This window comes from Monopterus albus, unplaced genomic scaffold (assembly GCF_001952655.1).
Source record: "Monopterus albus unplaced genomic scaffold, M_albus_1.0 scaffold45.1, whole genome shotgun sequence".
Taxonomy (NCBI): domain Eukaryota; kingdom Metazoa; phylum Chordata; class Actinopteri; order Synbranchiformes; family Synbranchidae; genus Monopterus; species Monopterus albus.
The window spans coordinates 2,283,981-2,298,750 of record NW_018127925.1 but is presented as its reverse complement, the minus strand read 5'-3'; the positions used below and the strand labels follow the sequence as shown (position 1 = coordinate 2,298,750).

General features: G+C 39.2%; 1 protein-coding gene across 1 annotated transcript in view; it reads right to left on the bottom strand.

Annotated features, from left to right (window-relative positions):
* The window catches only part of drd2a (dopamine receptor D2a), a 35,814-nt gene extending 21,700 nt beyond the window's left edge, over positions 1 to 14,114 (bottom strand). The window contains exon 1 of the mRNA XM_020600073.1: positions 13,760 to 14,114. The gene's annotated coding sequence lies outside the window, so the exon portion shown is untranslated. The remainder of the gene's footprint in view (positions 1 to 13,759) is intronic.
* Between the last annotated feature and the right edge of the window lie 656 nt (positions 14,115 to 14,770).

Sequence of the window (14,770 nt, the reverse complement as noted above, 5' to 3'; positions counted from 1 at the left end):
AAGCTAAAAAGGTACCAAATGAATTTGTGTGAATTATTTTGCACCAGTTGCATCACTTATCTGATGTGTAACACAAGTGTGAGTGTGTACTTTAATTATTTTTGGCTGCAAGTGGTGGACCTTTTTTAGGCTTTTTCTGCTGCCAGTAAACTGGAGAAGTGAAAAACCAGTAAAGTCTCAAAATGTGTACCGTTAGACAATATCACATACAGTACAATGCACTTTTCAGCTTAAGTAACAGTTCACCAGCATGCATGTGCAAAATATAAGGGCACGTATAGCAGCAGCGCACGTAAATACATATAGTGCACGTAAGGCTGATGTTTGTTACTATGCAAGCAGAGTGCAGCTTAATGTGTTCATATATTATATTAGATGTGTTTATTTGTAATCCAATTAAAATGTAAGTGTCAGTTTTATTCATTCATTTTTGTTCTTAGTGTAATTGACAGATTGATAGTTAAAAGCAAGACGGCGGCACAGACATTTCTTTTGGGAGTAGCAAAATATGCCACATAATTCCCTGCTGTACTAAAGTGGCAAGAAAACATTTAGGACAATGATTTTGCTACATTTGTGCTCGGTCATAAAAGAGGGCAGCCTTGGCTATAAGGGTTTTTAACACTTGTGCGGATAAATTGAAACTCTCTTTAACTCTCAGTAGTGGTGAGTTATGCATGGTATTTTTAGAAAGGTTTACTGTGGGCAGCTAATAAAAATGAATAACTCTGTTAGTGAATAAAGCACAAAATGTTCTAAATGGCTTGTAGGCTGTGTCAGTAACCCTCGGATGCTTTTGGGAATATGTTTGTTTGGTGTCCTCAGTATTAGATGAAATTCTCAATCATTTCATTACAGTGTTTCCAATACCAAAGATACTGAGGTCCAGGGCATGTTTAGCATGGCACAGAGAAGAGAAGCAGGGTAAACAGTCTAGCTCAACATGTATTCAGTGGTAGAAGAAGTACTCAGATCCCTTACTTAAATAAAAGTAGCAATAACACAGTGTAAAAACACTTTGTTACAAGTAAAAGTCCTGCATTCAAAATGTTACTTAAGTAAAAGTGCATAAGTTTTTGCATCAAAATATACTTAAGGCACCAAAAGTAGAAGTACTCATTACACAGAATGGCACATTTAACATTAATATATATCCTACTATTGGATTATTGGTCCATTTAATGTTGCAGCTGGTAAAGGTTGGAGTTAGTTTTAACAAGTGATTATAATTTCAAGTTATGCTGGCTATCTTTTGACTTCTCCACCAAAGATCAATAGAGTCTTATGATAGTGCTGTTATTTTTGTGTTAATCTGGCTCTGAAAGGTAACTAGAAACTAAAAATGAAAGTAGTGGAGTAAAAAGTAAAATATTTGCCTCTGAAATGGAGTGAAGTCAAAGTATGAAGTAGCACAAAATGAAAATCCTCAAATACAGAAGCTTCAAAATTATACTTACCACATATATTATATTGACCTAGGGACAGAAAACAAGGTGATGCTGTACAGTAAATCTCTGTGGACATGACAGTTCAGAAAAATCCATGTGGTTGTGAAGACTGTCATCTGGTCAAAAGCTCTAGAACAAGCAAGTGGATCTTTAGGGTTTTTCAGGTTTTAACAGGATCAATAAAAAGTGATCAGGCCCCAGTCTGCCCCCTAGTGGATATACATTTTAACCCTCCAGTTAAACACAAAGAATGGAAGCAAGTACTGCACGTGAACAGTGAGGCAGCTGTCACAGTCATTGTAGTGAAGACTCAATTACACCAGCAAATTTATTGAGCTAAAACAAGGTTCTTTACTATAAAGGCAAGATCTTGGAGATGACGCATGTAGCCAGTGCATGAGCACAGCCAGCACTTCAACTGTAACCTTGTTTAAAAGTATTTATAGAGGCAATGATTTAACAGTTTGGAATAGAGTAGTAGAGCCATTATAATAACTGGAAAATTAAACTGAAAATGCCCTTTAGTTGTTCTCTCACACACACTGTGCAACCCCCATACAAACAAACAGACAAAGATTCTGTATTACATATAAAAACCAATGGTTTACAGAGTCACAGCTACTGTTTATCAAGTTGTTATGGATTACCAGGCTAAGTAGCCATCCAGGTAATGACTGACAGTGAGCAGTTGACCTGTCCTGGATATAATCTTTAAAGAGTCTGACATCACTTTCAACCCACAATCCCTCAGCTTCACATCTAACTGCATTCCCAGGTGACCCCAGCACTGATCTATGAAAGCAGGAGGCATTATCTCACTCTCCTGGATTTCCACAGTGGCTGACAAGGCGTTTCACTGCAGAATAGCACTGGCTTATGCTGCTCAACACAAACACATAAGCAGCATAAGTAAGGGTGTTTGTCTTCTACCCTGTAACTAGTGTACACGTCTGACAAATGACAAATAAAATCAGAGATTGAGAGAGGAGGGGTAGATCTGGCATGAGAGGGCAGTATCAAGGTGACAAATATAAACTAACTTGCATATCAACAGTAAATATATATCAACAGAGCATGCACTGAGTTGGAGTAAAAACAACTTTGTAAGGAAAAGAGATGCACCGAAAACTGAAAACTGACTGATGAGTTGAAAAGAAAACATTTTAGATGTAACTTGGCTCCTTGTTGTTCCTAGAGTCCACAGCAGTAGAATGGGAGGCACAGCCTTTAGCTATCAAGCTCCTCTCCTGTGGAACCAGCTCTCAGTCTCAGTTCAGGAGGCAGACGCCCTATCTACCTTTAAGATTAGACTTAAGACTTTCCTTTTTGACACATAGGGCTGAATCAGGTGACCCTGAGCCTTCCTTTAGTTATCCTGCTATAGGCTAAGACTACTGGGGGTCCCCCCATGATGCTCTGAGCTCCTCTCCTCTTTATCCATGCAGACAAACATGCTCTGCATATGACACCATTATGCATCACTGTGTGTCTCCTCTCTCCTGTAGTGTGTCCTTGCTCTCTCTCCCTGTACCTTCCCTGGCTCTGGACCTGTACGCGTCTGATGAGCACTCACTGGCCACATCAGCTTGCCTTTTGTTTGTTTGTTGTGCTTGTGGTGTCTTGTTGCTTTTCTTTTCTTTTCTCTCTCCTCTATCCCTCTACCTGCAATTTTTTTTTGCAAGCGGGGAGGATGTCTCTGCTGCCATGTGAGGTCTCTTCTACTTTGCAATAAGTAGCCAGTGCAATAATATTCCTCCGTTGCCTTATCAATTTCACACTGTCCCACAAACAGTGTTTCTGCTTCTGGTGCAGATCTTAGACCACGTTTCTCTCAATGTAAAGGTGATGTTTGGTTTCCAGGTGCTTCTCCAGCTTGCTTGGCACCACATTAGCATTAGCTAACTTCTCCATAGCGATGACACACTTGGGCTGAGGGCTGTTTACATCTGTGGTCAAGCTGAAGCCATAAGACAGGTGGCTTTCATGATACTGTCTACTGACAAGGCTCTGTTCTTGAGGTGGTTCTTTTAGGCTAAAGGATTTGCTTCTGTATTGGGGAAATGATAAAGTACTGATGTAGTAAATTAAAAACTCATTCATACATTTTTGAATCATCATATATTGAATTGCTAATGTATGGTTGTGACAAAACCCCACGGCACACCTGGACTAGCCTCACAGCACACCATTTGGGAACCACTGCCTTAGACATGCCATCACCCGGTAGTTATAAGGGCCACCTAAGTAACAATAATTTAACTTAGAATTCTCTCATAAATACACAAAATATTCTTGTTTTGTTTTTTCTGTAACTATATTATTGTACACTACCCTTACACAGCTGATTTTCTAGCACTAGCTGCATTTAAACCACTTGATAAGACAACATAGCTTATGTTTTGCAACTTGCAAGCACATCTCTCATAGCATTTTAAATGGCCTGTGAACTGGCATCATTCCTCTTTCCCGTTGCTGTTGAGTACCAATCCCCTCCAATCATGCGTCACTGATGCAGACATCAGTTTATTAAACCACACAATAAACTGCACTGCTAATCTTAACATAAGCCCCATTTAATCAACAATTTGCTATTCAAATCGCTGCAATTCCAGAGCCCTGAAATTTGATTGTTTGGTCTCTCGAGCACACAGAAATACACACACATGCATACACAGTTTTGTATCGCTCAAAAAACACATACTGTATGTTGATGCCACAGACCATTTACACAAACAAACAGCATTTATTACTGTAACTTCATTATCTTTCACAGTACGCCCTATTAGCATCGTGTTGCTCCCTTTTCTCCATATTTCATTTACAATCTTGGGCACTGTTTGAAATTGGAAACATTTGGAACTTGTTTCAAAGAGAAACTGTCTAATAATAAAAGTGGTATGGATGATATAACAGGATCATTTTCTTCTAGAAACGGATTATGCCAGTTATTCACACCTGCTTTTTTTCATAGAGTTGCTTGTGTAATAAGGTAAAAAGCATATACATTTCTAAAGGTACAGATAAGACATATATGGTTTTGCTCCCCCTCTCCTGCGTCTTTAATATTAAATTTTCCCCCAATTCCCACTGTCAGCTTCTACAAATAGGAAACCAGACCTCAAGCTAATAGCACTCTGTCAATGCCATCAAAGTGTTTGATTCCACCCTGCGATAGTCTTCATCCTAATTAGTTTTTTATCTGCCACAGCCCTCTTAGTTGCCAGGTCAAAATTATTGATGCTGACAAAGTCAATGACTATCTTGTGAATTCCCTTCCTCAGAAAATAGCTCCAGTTTGATGTTGTATGAGCGAAGAAGCAAGTCATCAGTTGTGAGGCTACTTTCCACGTGCTGGCTGTGTAGGTGGTAACTGCAATGACATTTGCTGCGCTGAAAATAAACCTGCCCATTCAGAGCAGCAATTACTATGTCATTATCTTGGCACTGCAATTATGCTCCCTTTCTCAATGCACTTATCATTATGGAGGAATTTTCTGTAACATCCATAAAGGGGTATTGAAAAAAATGCAGTAAATAGTTAATATCAAACAAATATACTACAGCTTTCCTTTTAGAAGAGAAGAAGCTACAGCATGGGCTTTATTAAAGGGCACTGATGTATCATCCATACAGACAAAAGTCCTCAGGGTACAAATTCTATATATCCATTGATAGGCTATTGTAATGGTGATTTCAATCATTACCTCCTAATGGTAAAGCATCCGTCTACTGGAAGAGGAGGAGAAGGGGGTTCCAGGTCTCCACTGACCTCATTAAGTAGCCTGACAATCGGACTTCTCTCTGGCAAGGCAGGAGGCTGCATACACACACCCCCGGCTTCTTTTCCATTACACATGAAACACACAGACATACAGTAATGGATGCCGGTGTGTGCGCACAGAGAATCACAGCATCTCTGTTCCTGCTTTTTCCTGACACACCTTGCCTACAAAACAGAGGCTTGTAAATCAAGTGCTACTGTAGGCCTTACTGCACTGTCTGCAGAAACTGTGCCGTTTTTTAAAACAGGCGAGATAAACAAAAGAGGATTTTTCCCTGCCTGATTTATGCCTGAGCTGTACTGCACAATCATCTGAAGCAGTTTATTATCAGACATGTCCCCACACTAACTTGAACAGTGCTGGTTTTTGTGGGTCTAGAGAGACGTGCAGCATGCAGATCCTTTGCACTAGTTACATGCAAATCAATACCAAAACTATGGAAACTGTGACCTGTGACCTTCTGTAATCAATTGTTATAGCATTAGTGTTAATATTAGCTAAATATGAACAATGTGTTTTCCCTCCTGTGTGTCCTTTTACACATAGGTACAGTTTATCTCGATTGCTGCTAAATTATGACCACACTGTAGCATTATCATAGCCTATTGTCATAGAAGAAACAATGAGTCTCAGCAATGACTCAGCAAAAAATTGTCTGGTTTAATTAATTCTACACAAAAATCTCTCATCAGTGGAAGGTTTTAAGTGAAAATGGGATTTTGGAGGGCAAATCTTTTTATGTATGAGTCTTCCTGCCTAGAGAGTAAACCAACTTGTTAAACTCAAATTCTGAGCAGGTTTTGCAACCACAACATCAGCAATCAACAGATGTGACTGATGTGACTCTTCAAAAAGGTCACATGGCCTGATGAATTTGTAGTGACAGCACAATCATAAACAATGTCTCATGGTTATCATTTTTACTATATACTGTGTGTGAAAGAGATACAGGCTGCTCATGGAGACGTATGCAACAAAGGACAACCGCTCCACAGTTTTGTGCACCATATTCTGAAAACACACAGTTGAAAACGTAAAACTGTGCAACAGCGAGAAGACCGGCTGCACAGGATGATGAAAATATACATAAAAGGTCACACAAGCACCACTTTGGAAACTGATCAAATGTTTAAAGAGCGATAAAAAGTACAGCGACATCTGCTGTAAAGTATGACGAGCTGTGCCGACAAAGTCAGGAAACAAACATTATCTTCTGTTTGAAAAGGTAACATGACTTTCCCTATATGCAGAAAGTGTCTGTCCCCAGACAGCAGCACTAGCAGCTGAGCTTTATGCTCATTCAAACCCTAACAGCAGTTGTTTCTGTCAACCTCTTAACTCCTTACCAGATATGATAAAAATTCCAAAAGAAAGTGTTGACACAGCGAGCATAATTTCATATTTCATGGTGAACAACATGATGCCAGTTAGAATTGTGGAAATACCCAGTTTGAAAATCTAAAGAAAGTGTGTGACTCCTGGAAATTGTCTAAAATGTGCTGTCTCTGCTTTATGCAGAATGCAGGGGGGAAAGCGGAGGAGCTTCTTTACGCACTTCATCACCACTACTGACACGCACAGCAGAGCAGTACATGAGTTTATAGGGTTAAATGTTCAAAAATAAATGATTGTTTTGTCTTGTGATGCATCTTAGATTTAATACAGTGCTGAATATACCCACTGAAAGTCAAATTAAAAGGTACCCTGTAGAGAAGCTGCCACTGAAAGGTTGTTTAACACGACCCCAGCTTTTATTTAGCACTTGACGCCAAAGATTGGAAAAAAATTACTCAAACTGACACACGAGTCATGTCGTGCTGAGCTTGAGTCTGACACATCACCCCTCTTCATCTCAGCTTTAAATTTTTTTTGTCTTTTTAAAGCTGATATTTTTAGCTGTGAGCCGTGTAAATCGTTTGTCTTTGGACACCTTGATGGTCTTTGTGTTGCAGGCACCATCTGCTGGAGCTGGAAGGCTCTGGATGTAGCGCTACTGATTTAAAGTCTACAGAGAGACACTTGACTTGACCACATATTTCTGTTTCAGAGCATGCACCTACATAGCAAGATAAATGGGGAGAAGATTTAATTTCTCCTGGGAAATCCAGCTTTTTCTTTGTACTGTAATTATCAATCCTCATTTCTTTCCTTCTCTTCTAATACTCATCCTGTCAGTCACTGTCCAACGTCGTCATCTCATCCAGAATGTTTGCTGGAATGTTTAAAGAATTCCCTGGTGACCCTGAAACAGGTTTTTAAGCCCCTTAGCCCTGACAGAAGCCTCCAGAAGCCACAGCAAATTAAAACATTACTTGCCCAGTAACATTCATTGCACATGTTTGTCTGTATACAATACAGCACAACAAAAGAGTAGTCAGATACACACTTAAGCCCCTTTCAGACGTGCATTCCTTCTGATGCCACTGAATGTGTCAGAATCATATGTGAATGAGCACCCTGGTCATTTTTCCATAAAAGGCACGACAGCAATCTTACTCAGTAACATTTACGTATTGCATTTGACACAGCACAAGTGTGAACTGCACCATTCATGACAGTGCCAGCTTGTGGCTCTCATGAATTACATACACTGAAGTCACAGGGATCATCTTCTGTGAATGTGTGAAATTGAGACTTGTTTTAACCCTGTACTGCTGTTTCATATCACTCACCCAAATTCTGATAATCTGGCCCAGGTCAGAAAATTTTAGTTTAAAAAATGTAATTTTTGTCAGTTTCTCAGGTAAAGCAACTTATTCTTCAGTTGAGTAAAGATGGTGACAGGAAATGACATCATCTATCACACTTTTTTGGGTCAAAATTGAGCTGCTTACACACAAAGCCAGAGTGATGACATCATTTCCCGTTGCCTTCTTAGTTTATATGAGACAAATGAACAGAGCCAAGAAGGTGGTAACAATTATACTGGGTGAGTGTTATGAAACAATGGTATGGGTTTAAAGCGTTCACCAGGTTTCAATTTTGCACGTTCATATTATCAAGATTATTTCTGTGACTCGAGTGTGTGTAATATGAGAGTTGCGAGCTGGTACTACAGTCACAACAGCCCGGGTGTCTACATATGTCCCTCATGCTTCTTTTTGCTGTAATAAGGAAACTTTGCCCTCTCTTGTTGTACATGATTTATACTGTACTGCAGTGCTGGGGGAACTACTTTGAAAATGTAGCTTTGCAAACTGTCAAGTACTTCACACTGGAAGAAGTTAAACTAGAGCAAAGCTGCTCTAGAGGGTAATGTAGTTTGGTAAACTAAAGCTACTTGGTAACTTTGTAAGAAACAATAAACCTGACAATGTGATACAAAACTATAACATAATAAAAGATGTCCTAAACCAAACAATCCCATCTGGGCTTTTTACAATATTATATACAGTATTTCTTGTAAACAAATTATATGTGTAACTTGACCATCTAACGGACTTTAGAGCTGGTCTAAAAAAGTATGAGCCTGTTGCATTACTTGTCAGCTTTGCTGAAAACTAAAAGTCTTGAACTTAAACCTTTTAGACAGCTCGAATACTGGTCTAAATGGGCCCGTCTCTTACTACTACTTCTCAGAGCAGAATCTCATTTATACAACACATGAGGAGTCTCTCATTTTAGACAGTGTGAACAGCTCGAACACTGGTCTAAATGAGCCCGTCTCTTACTACTACTTCTAAGAGCAAAATCTCGTTTATATGAAACATGAGGAGTCTCTCAAAGTTCTTGGCGGCTAGAGTTAGAGAAGCAATGGTGAGACAAAAATAAATAACCGTTCCTTTTGTTTTATGGCCCAAATTATTTGTATTTGCAGCAGTTAACTACACAAAAGATGGCAAAAAAGTAATTTAACTAGTTCAGTCACTACACAACTATGAATGAAGTTGAACTACAAGCGAGTTGCTGCAAAATGTAGTTAGTTAAATTACATGTATTTCACTACTCCCCAACATTACTGTACTGTCTGATTGCACACATAAGACAAATATTGCTCACATACCGTCTTGGTAATAGGTATGTCTGAATGAAGCCATGAGAAACACTAACGTAAACCTTATATATCTCATGTCTGAAAAGTGCTATAAACAGTATATTTCACCACTGACTAAGTTCATCTTCTGCCTTGAAAATGTGAGTTCACTGAACTCAGGTTAAATGTACATTAACTAATATTTTATACATTATCTGATTTTTAAAAAAGTGGCAAATTGGGAGCTTCCAGTCCCAGAAAACATACCCACTTGATAGGTTCCAGTTGGAGCAGGTGAGGATATCAGGCTTGGATATGACCCAAAGACCATGGTGTTTATGGCATAAAAACTTTATTCATAATGAAAGTGAGCTCTTTGGTCAATGTGAGCATTAAATTAGAGATTTGGTTTTTACGTAGACTATACACTGTAATGCCTGAGAACAAGTGTGCGTTATCTGCACACTGTAACTCTCCGAGGCTAACGTTTTGTATATCCCTTTGTCAATCCAGTTTTATCAAATGAATGAGGATTTTATCATTAGTGGTTAAAGGCATTTAAGACTGAACTCCAAAGACTGAGATTGAGAATAGTTTAGAGTTTAGATTGAGTATAATCTTTGACTTATTGCAATTTTTGATACGAAAATGCTGCTCTGCAAACATACACATACAACAGCTCTCAGCAAAACACCTCAATCTGCGCTTCTAATTTAATTTAATTTAATCATCTCTATATTAGTCCAGCCATGGGGAAATTTAGACAGTCACACACCGATGGCGGCGCTGCCCTGCAAGGCGCTGTAGTAATATTAATTTACAGAGCAGCAAAACTGCAAGGATAACATAAGTTTTTCTAGTGAAATTAAATGTTTTCTATAAAAATAGCGGGATCGCAGTAGAACAAAGGCATCACTCTATTATTTTAAACTCGACTAAGCCTGACTACATAGCCTATATGTATAGAGACTTGATTTCCATGCTGTCTACTCTGACAATATATTTCACCAGTTGTAATTTATCGCGATATTTAAAACATAGCATTATTTCTCTACATATGCATTATTATCAGAAAAATACTTTATTTCCATTAGATCATCTGGGAGATGCCAGGCTGCTCGGGGATCACCTCTATCCAAAGCTTGAGGCGTTTTGGGTCATTTAATGGGAAAGTGTAATATGACCTTTTAATATTTTAAGCCTTATCTAGTAGCATGGAGGAGCTCTCATCTGCGAAAAGTCCAAAACAGGGGCTGTCAGACCAAAGAGGTTGTGTTCTTTTGAGCAGAGAGAGTAACAGAGAAAGAGCAAAAACCGGGGTTAACATTGGTTTGGTATTTTCAGAACCGAGAACAACGAAAGAAGCCAAAGGACTCAAATTTGATTAAGATGCAGTGTTCTTCCACCTGGAGGCATTAGCATCTAAAGCTAAGCCTTAGGAGTCAGTTTGGTTTAAGTCTCACTAGACCATCTAGCATTTTATGAGTTTTGAATATATAAACTGACTCAATAAATGTAATTGAACTTGATAGAACAACTTCATTAAAGTTGAGATATTACCTTTACACAGCTGTTTAATAACACAGACAATTATTACAGACAGATTTGCTTTCTCAGTTTAAATAGTCACTTCTTCATCTGATATGAAGTCTTTGTTGGGGATCGAATTCAACATCTTGATCATTAAGCTAAAAAGTTAATTCCACTAAATTCCAAAAAAATATTTCACAGTGTACTGTTTGGACTGCTATGGAACATGGACACACCCTTAAGATCCTTAACAGAACACAAGGGTTAATGCACAGTGGACACAACTTTCTCAGCATGTAACTGTAACCTGGAACGTAACCAGATAGTAAAAGGTCTGTTTTTGGCTTTTGGTTCCTCCATCCTTTTACTGCTGCTGCTGGTCCCTAGAGTGATGACATATTTGACATATTGGGGAATGGGTTTCAGATGATAGAGAAAATAGCCCAGTTGGATCCATTCACAGAGATCAAGTACAGTTAACTGATTTATTTGTCAAAGCACAGTTGAGCCACATGATCACTGTATTTGGTATTTTGCTGCAGGGGGATGTCATACGTATACAGTATGTCTTGTTCAATATTACTAGTTAGATGTGTTGATGCTTACACTGTCGATAGTTTTGAGGCCATTTTGACAATTCAGTTAATGTGCTTTAGCCTCTGCTGAAAAGGTGAGCTATTTATACTTCATCTTAGCTTGCATATACAGACAGACCCACATGCAAAGGTCACAGATGCTCTTGCACCCATTCCCTTGGCTTTTTTTTTGTTTGTTTATTCTGGTTCAAACATGTTCCTCCTAAGCTTTCCTTCTGCTCTGCTATGGGAAAAACATTTTTTGTTTAGTCCATACATCACAGTTAGAAGGTTTTTGACCTTGACATTTATATGGTTAAACTTTTCAGAAAATATAACTATCACCAATAATCATGTCACTATCAAAGCACACCAGACACCAATTGACCTGCATTAAGGCAGACAAGAGTGTCTGTCTTCCCACTTGTGCAGTTCCCCTGTGCTATCCTTTACAGAACAGAATGATAAGATGTAATAAATGATTAAAACATTCCCAAGAGTGGTATTTTATAAAAGTGGTACAACTCCTTTAATGAAAAAAGATATTGCATTTCTCGTAGTTTCCACTTTTTATAAGACCTGGTCACACTCGCACCATGCACCCCATTTCAGTGTGAGGTTTCACTGCTGAGTGGTTTTCATATGTGTCTGCTTATTAAATAAGAATGCGATTTCACAAACTGGATCGAATTTGGGTGCCAGAACCCTGCAAGCAGATGTTTTTTATTAAGGTTTGTAATTGGATATAATAAGCACAGGCTGTGGCACAGTGTTGCTTTATTGGATGCATGTCATCTCTCTTGGGAGCAGTGTGTTGAATGTCAGACTTGACTGACCAGATGCATCAAGTGATTACACTTAAACCCATGAGCTACTGAGATCCACCTCATGTAAACCAAACTCTCAAGTGAGCCGAACTGCATATGAGATGCTCTGGAATCTGACTCCTTGTTGCTTTTTTTTGTTACCGAGTCGAGTAAGCCACGGGCTGATAAATATCAGTTTGAAATGTGTCAAACGGATGGACTGTGGTGAGGCTGGTTTCTGCATGACACCTGACAAATCAGAGGGATATAGAATCTATATAGATCAATGTTGCGTCTGAAGACCATCAGCGGTGAGACAGCAAATGGACACAGCATCTGGTCTTGGCATTTAACTAAAGGTGCTTTCAGTGTGGATTAGTGGTTCAGTTTCTTCTAAGAAAACCTTCAAGTCATAAATTATGCCTAAGCGTAGCTGACATAAGCAGTTTTCCTTGTCAAATAAAGGCTGACAGTGTTCTTTCTGATAACAGCACCAATCTGACAACCAGGTGTTTTGTCCTGGGTTGAGCTATCAAGAGATCTGTTGATGCACACAACAGCTGCTGACCAAATATCAAAATTTTATATTTTTTTTTACAGATGGTTTGTCAATATTTTGCAGGTGCCTGTAATTTATTTTCTTTCTCTTTCCATTTTTGGCTTCAGCTATTACTGACTCATTAAAAAGTCACTATAGCTGGGTATTAAAGATCATATGTTAATTGTAAAATGGCAAATTTAATGTTGAATAGTCCTAATGATACCAAATGAAAAAAATAACAAAATCAGCTGTAAACTCTGGCGGGTCCAAATACATACAAATAAAAGAGTGTAGCAACATCATCATATATAAAAAGGTCACTGAACTCTGTTATAGTAGCCTAAGTACCATACATATACCGTAAGCCCCCACAGGTTTATTGGTGGAGCTGCAAACAAATCACCCAGTGTATTTTCATATCATTTCTTTTGCCTGCTGTTACTAACTTGTTAAAGCGACTCAGCGAGTGCTGCTGCTAGGCTGCAGGAAGGCTTGCGCGGCCAAAAACAGCATGTCACCTGCGCTGCACAAAGCTCCGTGTCGAGGACGCGCTGGCTCCGAAGAACCAAGCACTAATTAGAAGCTGAAAGGTACAAACAGATCTGAAAGCATTGCTCCGTAGGTGGGGGAGGACAGCTTCACACAGGCACACTGCCACTCTCAAGAATGAAAGTCGAGCTCCCTCAGAGGTCTTTTCCTGGGCTTGCTTACTACGGAGAACAAACTGCTCTCAGTTGTTTTATATTAAAGGTCAACCCAGATCAGTACACAATTATTACACCAAAGCCCTCAGTGTATTACATAGTTAAGATTGTGGCACATGCACTGTGCGCTGATGCGCGCATACGGGAGTGGATTAAAAAGATGCGCTTTGGGATAAATGACAAACAACCGCGGCAAATTCGCCTAGAAAGTTAATATCTATGGAATCACACCTAAAAGAAATCACCATGTAGACAGGCTGAACTACACCGCCGATCCCTGCTGGAAATGCTCACGGGCTACGTACAATATTTGAACAACCTTTAGTTATAGACTGTGAGCTATAGATGATCTTGCTTGGTGCCAAACGGGCATATCACACAGAAAAGAAACCGGTCTTACCTTCACGCCATAAGTTTCACTGAATCTTTGTTTTAACAGGAGCCGGCTGTAAAATTCGAGCGCATCCACAGTTAACTCCCACTGTATCCAGCATTTGCTTTGCACATTGTTTATTCTCTGTAAATTTACCAAGTCGGCGCAGCGGCTCGGGTGCGAGGCATCAGTGCATATTGGTAGGGAAAAAAGCTGAACTGCTGGGAGCCCAGAATACTTCAAAATGGAATATACCGTTTAAAAAATAAAATCACTTTTTAGATTTTCTTCCGTTTCGGTCTTCAGTGAAGTGAAGCAGAGGTGGAAACTGTGTTGTCCGTTACCTTCGGTACTGAAGGAGGCAGGAGACACGGCGACTGTAAATAACTGTAGAAAATCAAGGCGGGGTTACATCTGTTTCCTTTAATGTCACCAGCATTATATTACCTTCTTTTTGCTCACAGGTCCTTACTACGCTATCCACTCTGCGCCACTGGCTGCGCTTTTTCATAATTAGTAATTAATGGGACAAAGGGTAAAAAAGTGATATAGGCCTGAAATATTTTGAGCTTTTAATGGTACAGTAGGGTGCAGGAGATCCGAAAGACAGCGAACAAATTCCTGACCTGTGATAGACTAATGCATAAGTGCAATATATACAAAATGATTATGAGAAATGAAAGAAATCGGTAGACTATGGTGAACATATGCCGGTTTTAGACAATGGTGTTTTGTCTCCATGAAGAAACCCTGTCCTTTAACTAACTCCTTAGTCCTCAGAGAGACTCGGAGCTCACTGGCTTTCATTCTCGCCATCTAATCAGTAGCCAGTTTACGCAAAGAATGCTTTGTGAATTTAATTAACTAGCTAGGATAGAAAACCGCTAAGATTCTGTGGCCTGAAGACAAGCATCAAGAAACAATGTGCTACGAATTTCACATCACAGCACTGGGGTTTATTTCAACCTGTTGACTTCATATGAATCCAACAAAGAGACAGGTGGTAAATTACAGAAAAAAACCACAATAAATGAGTGG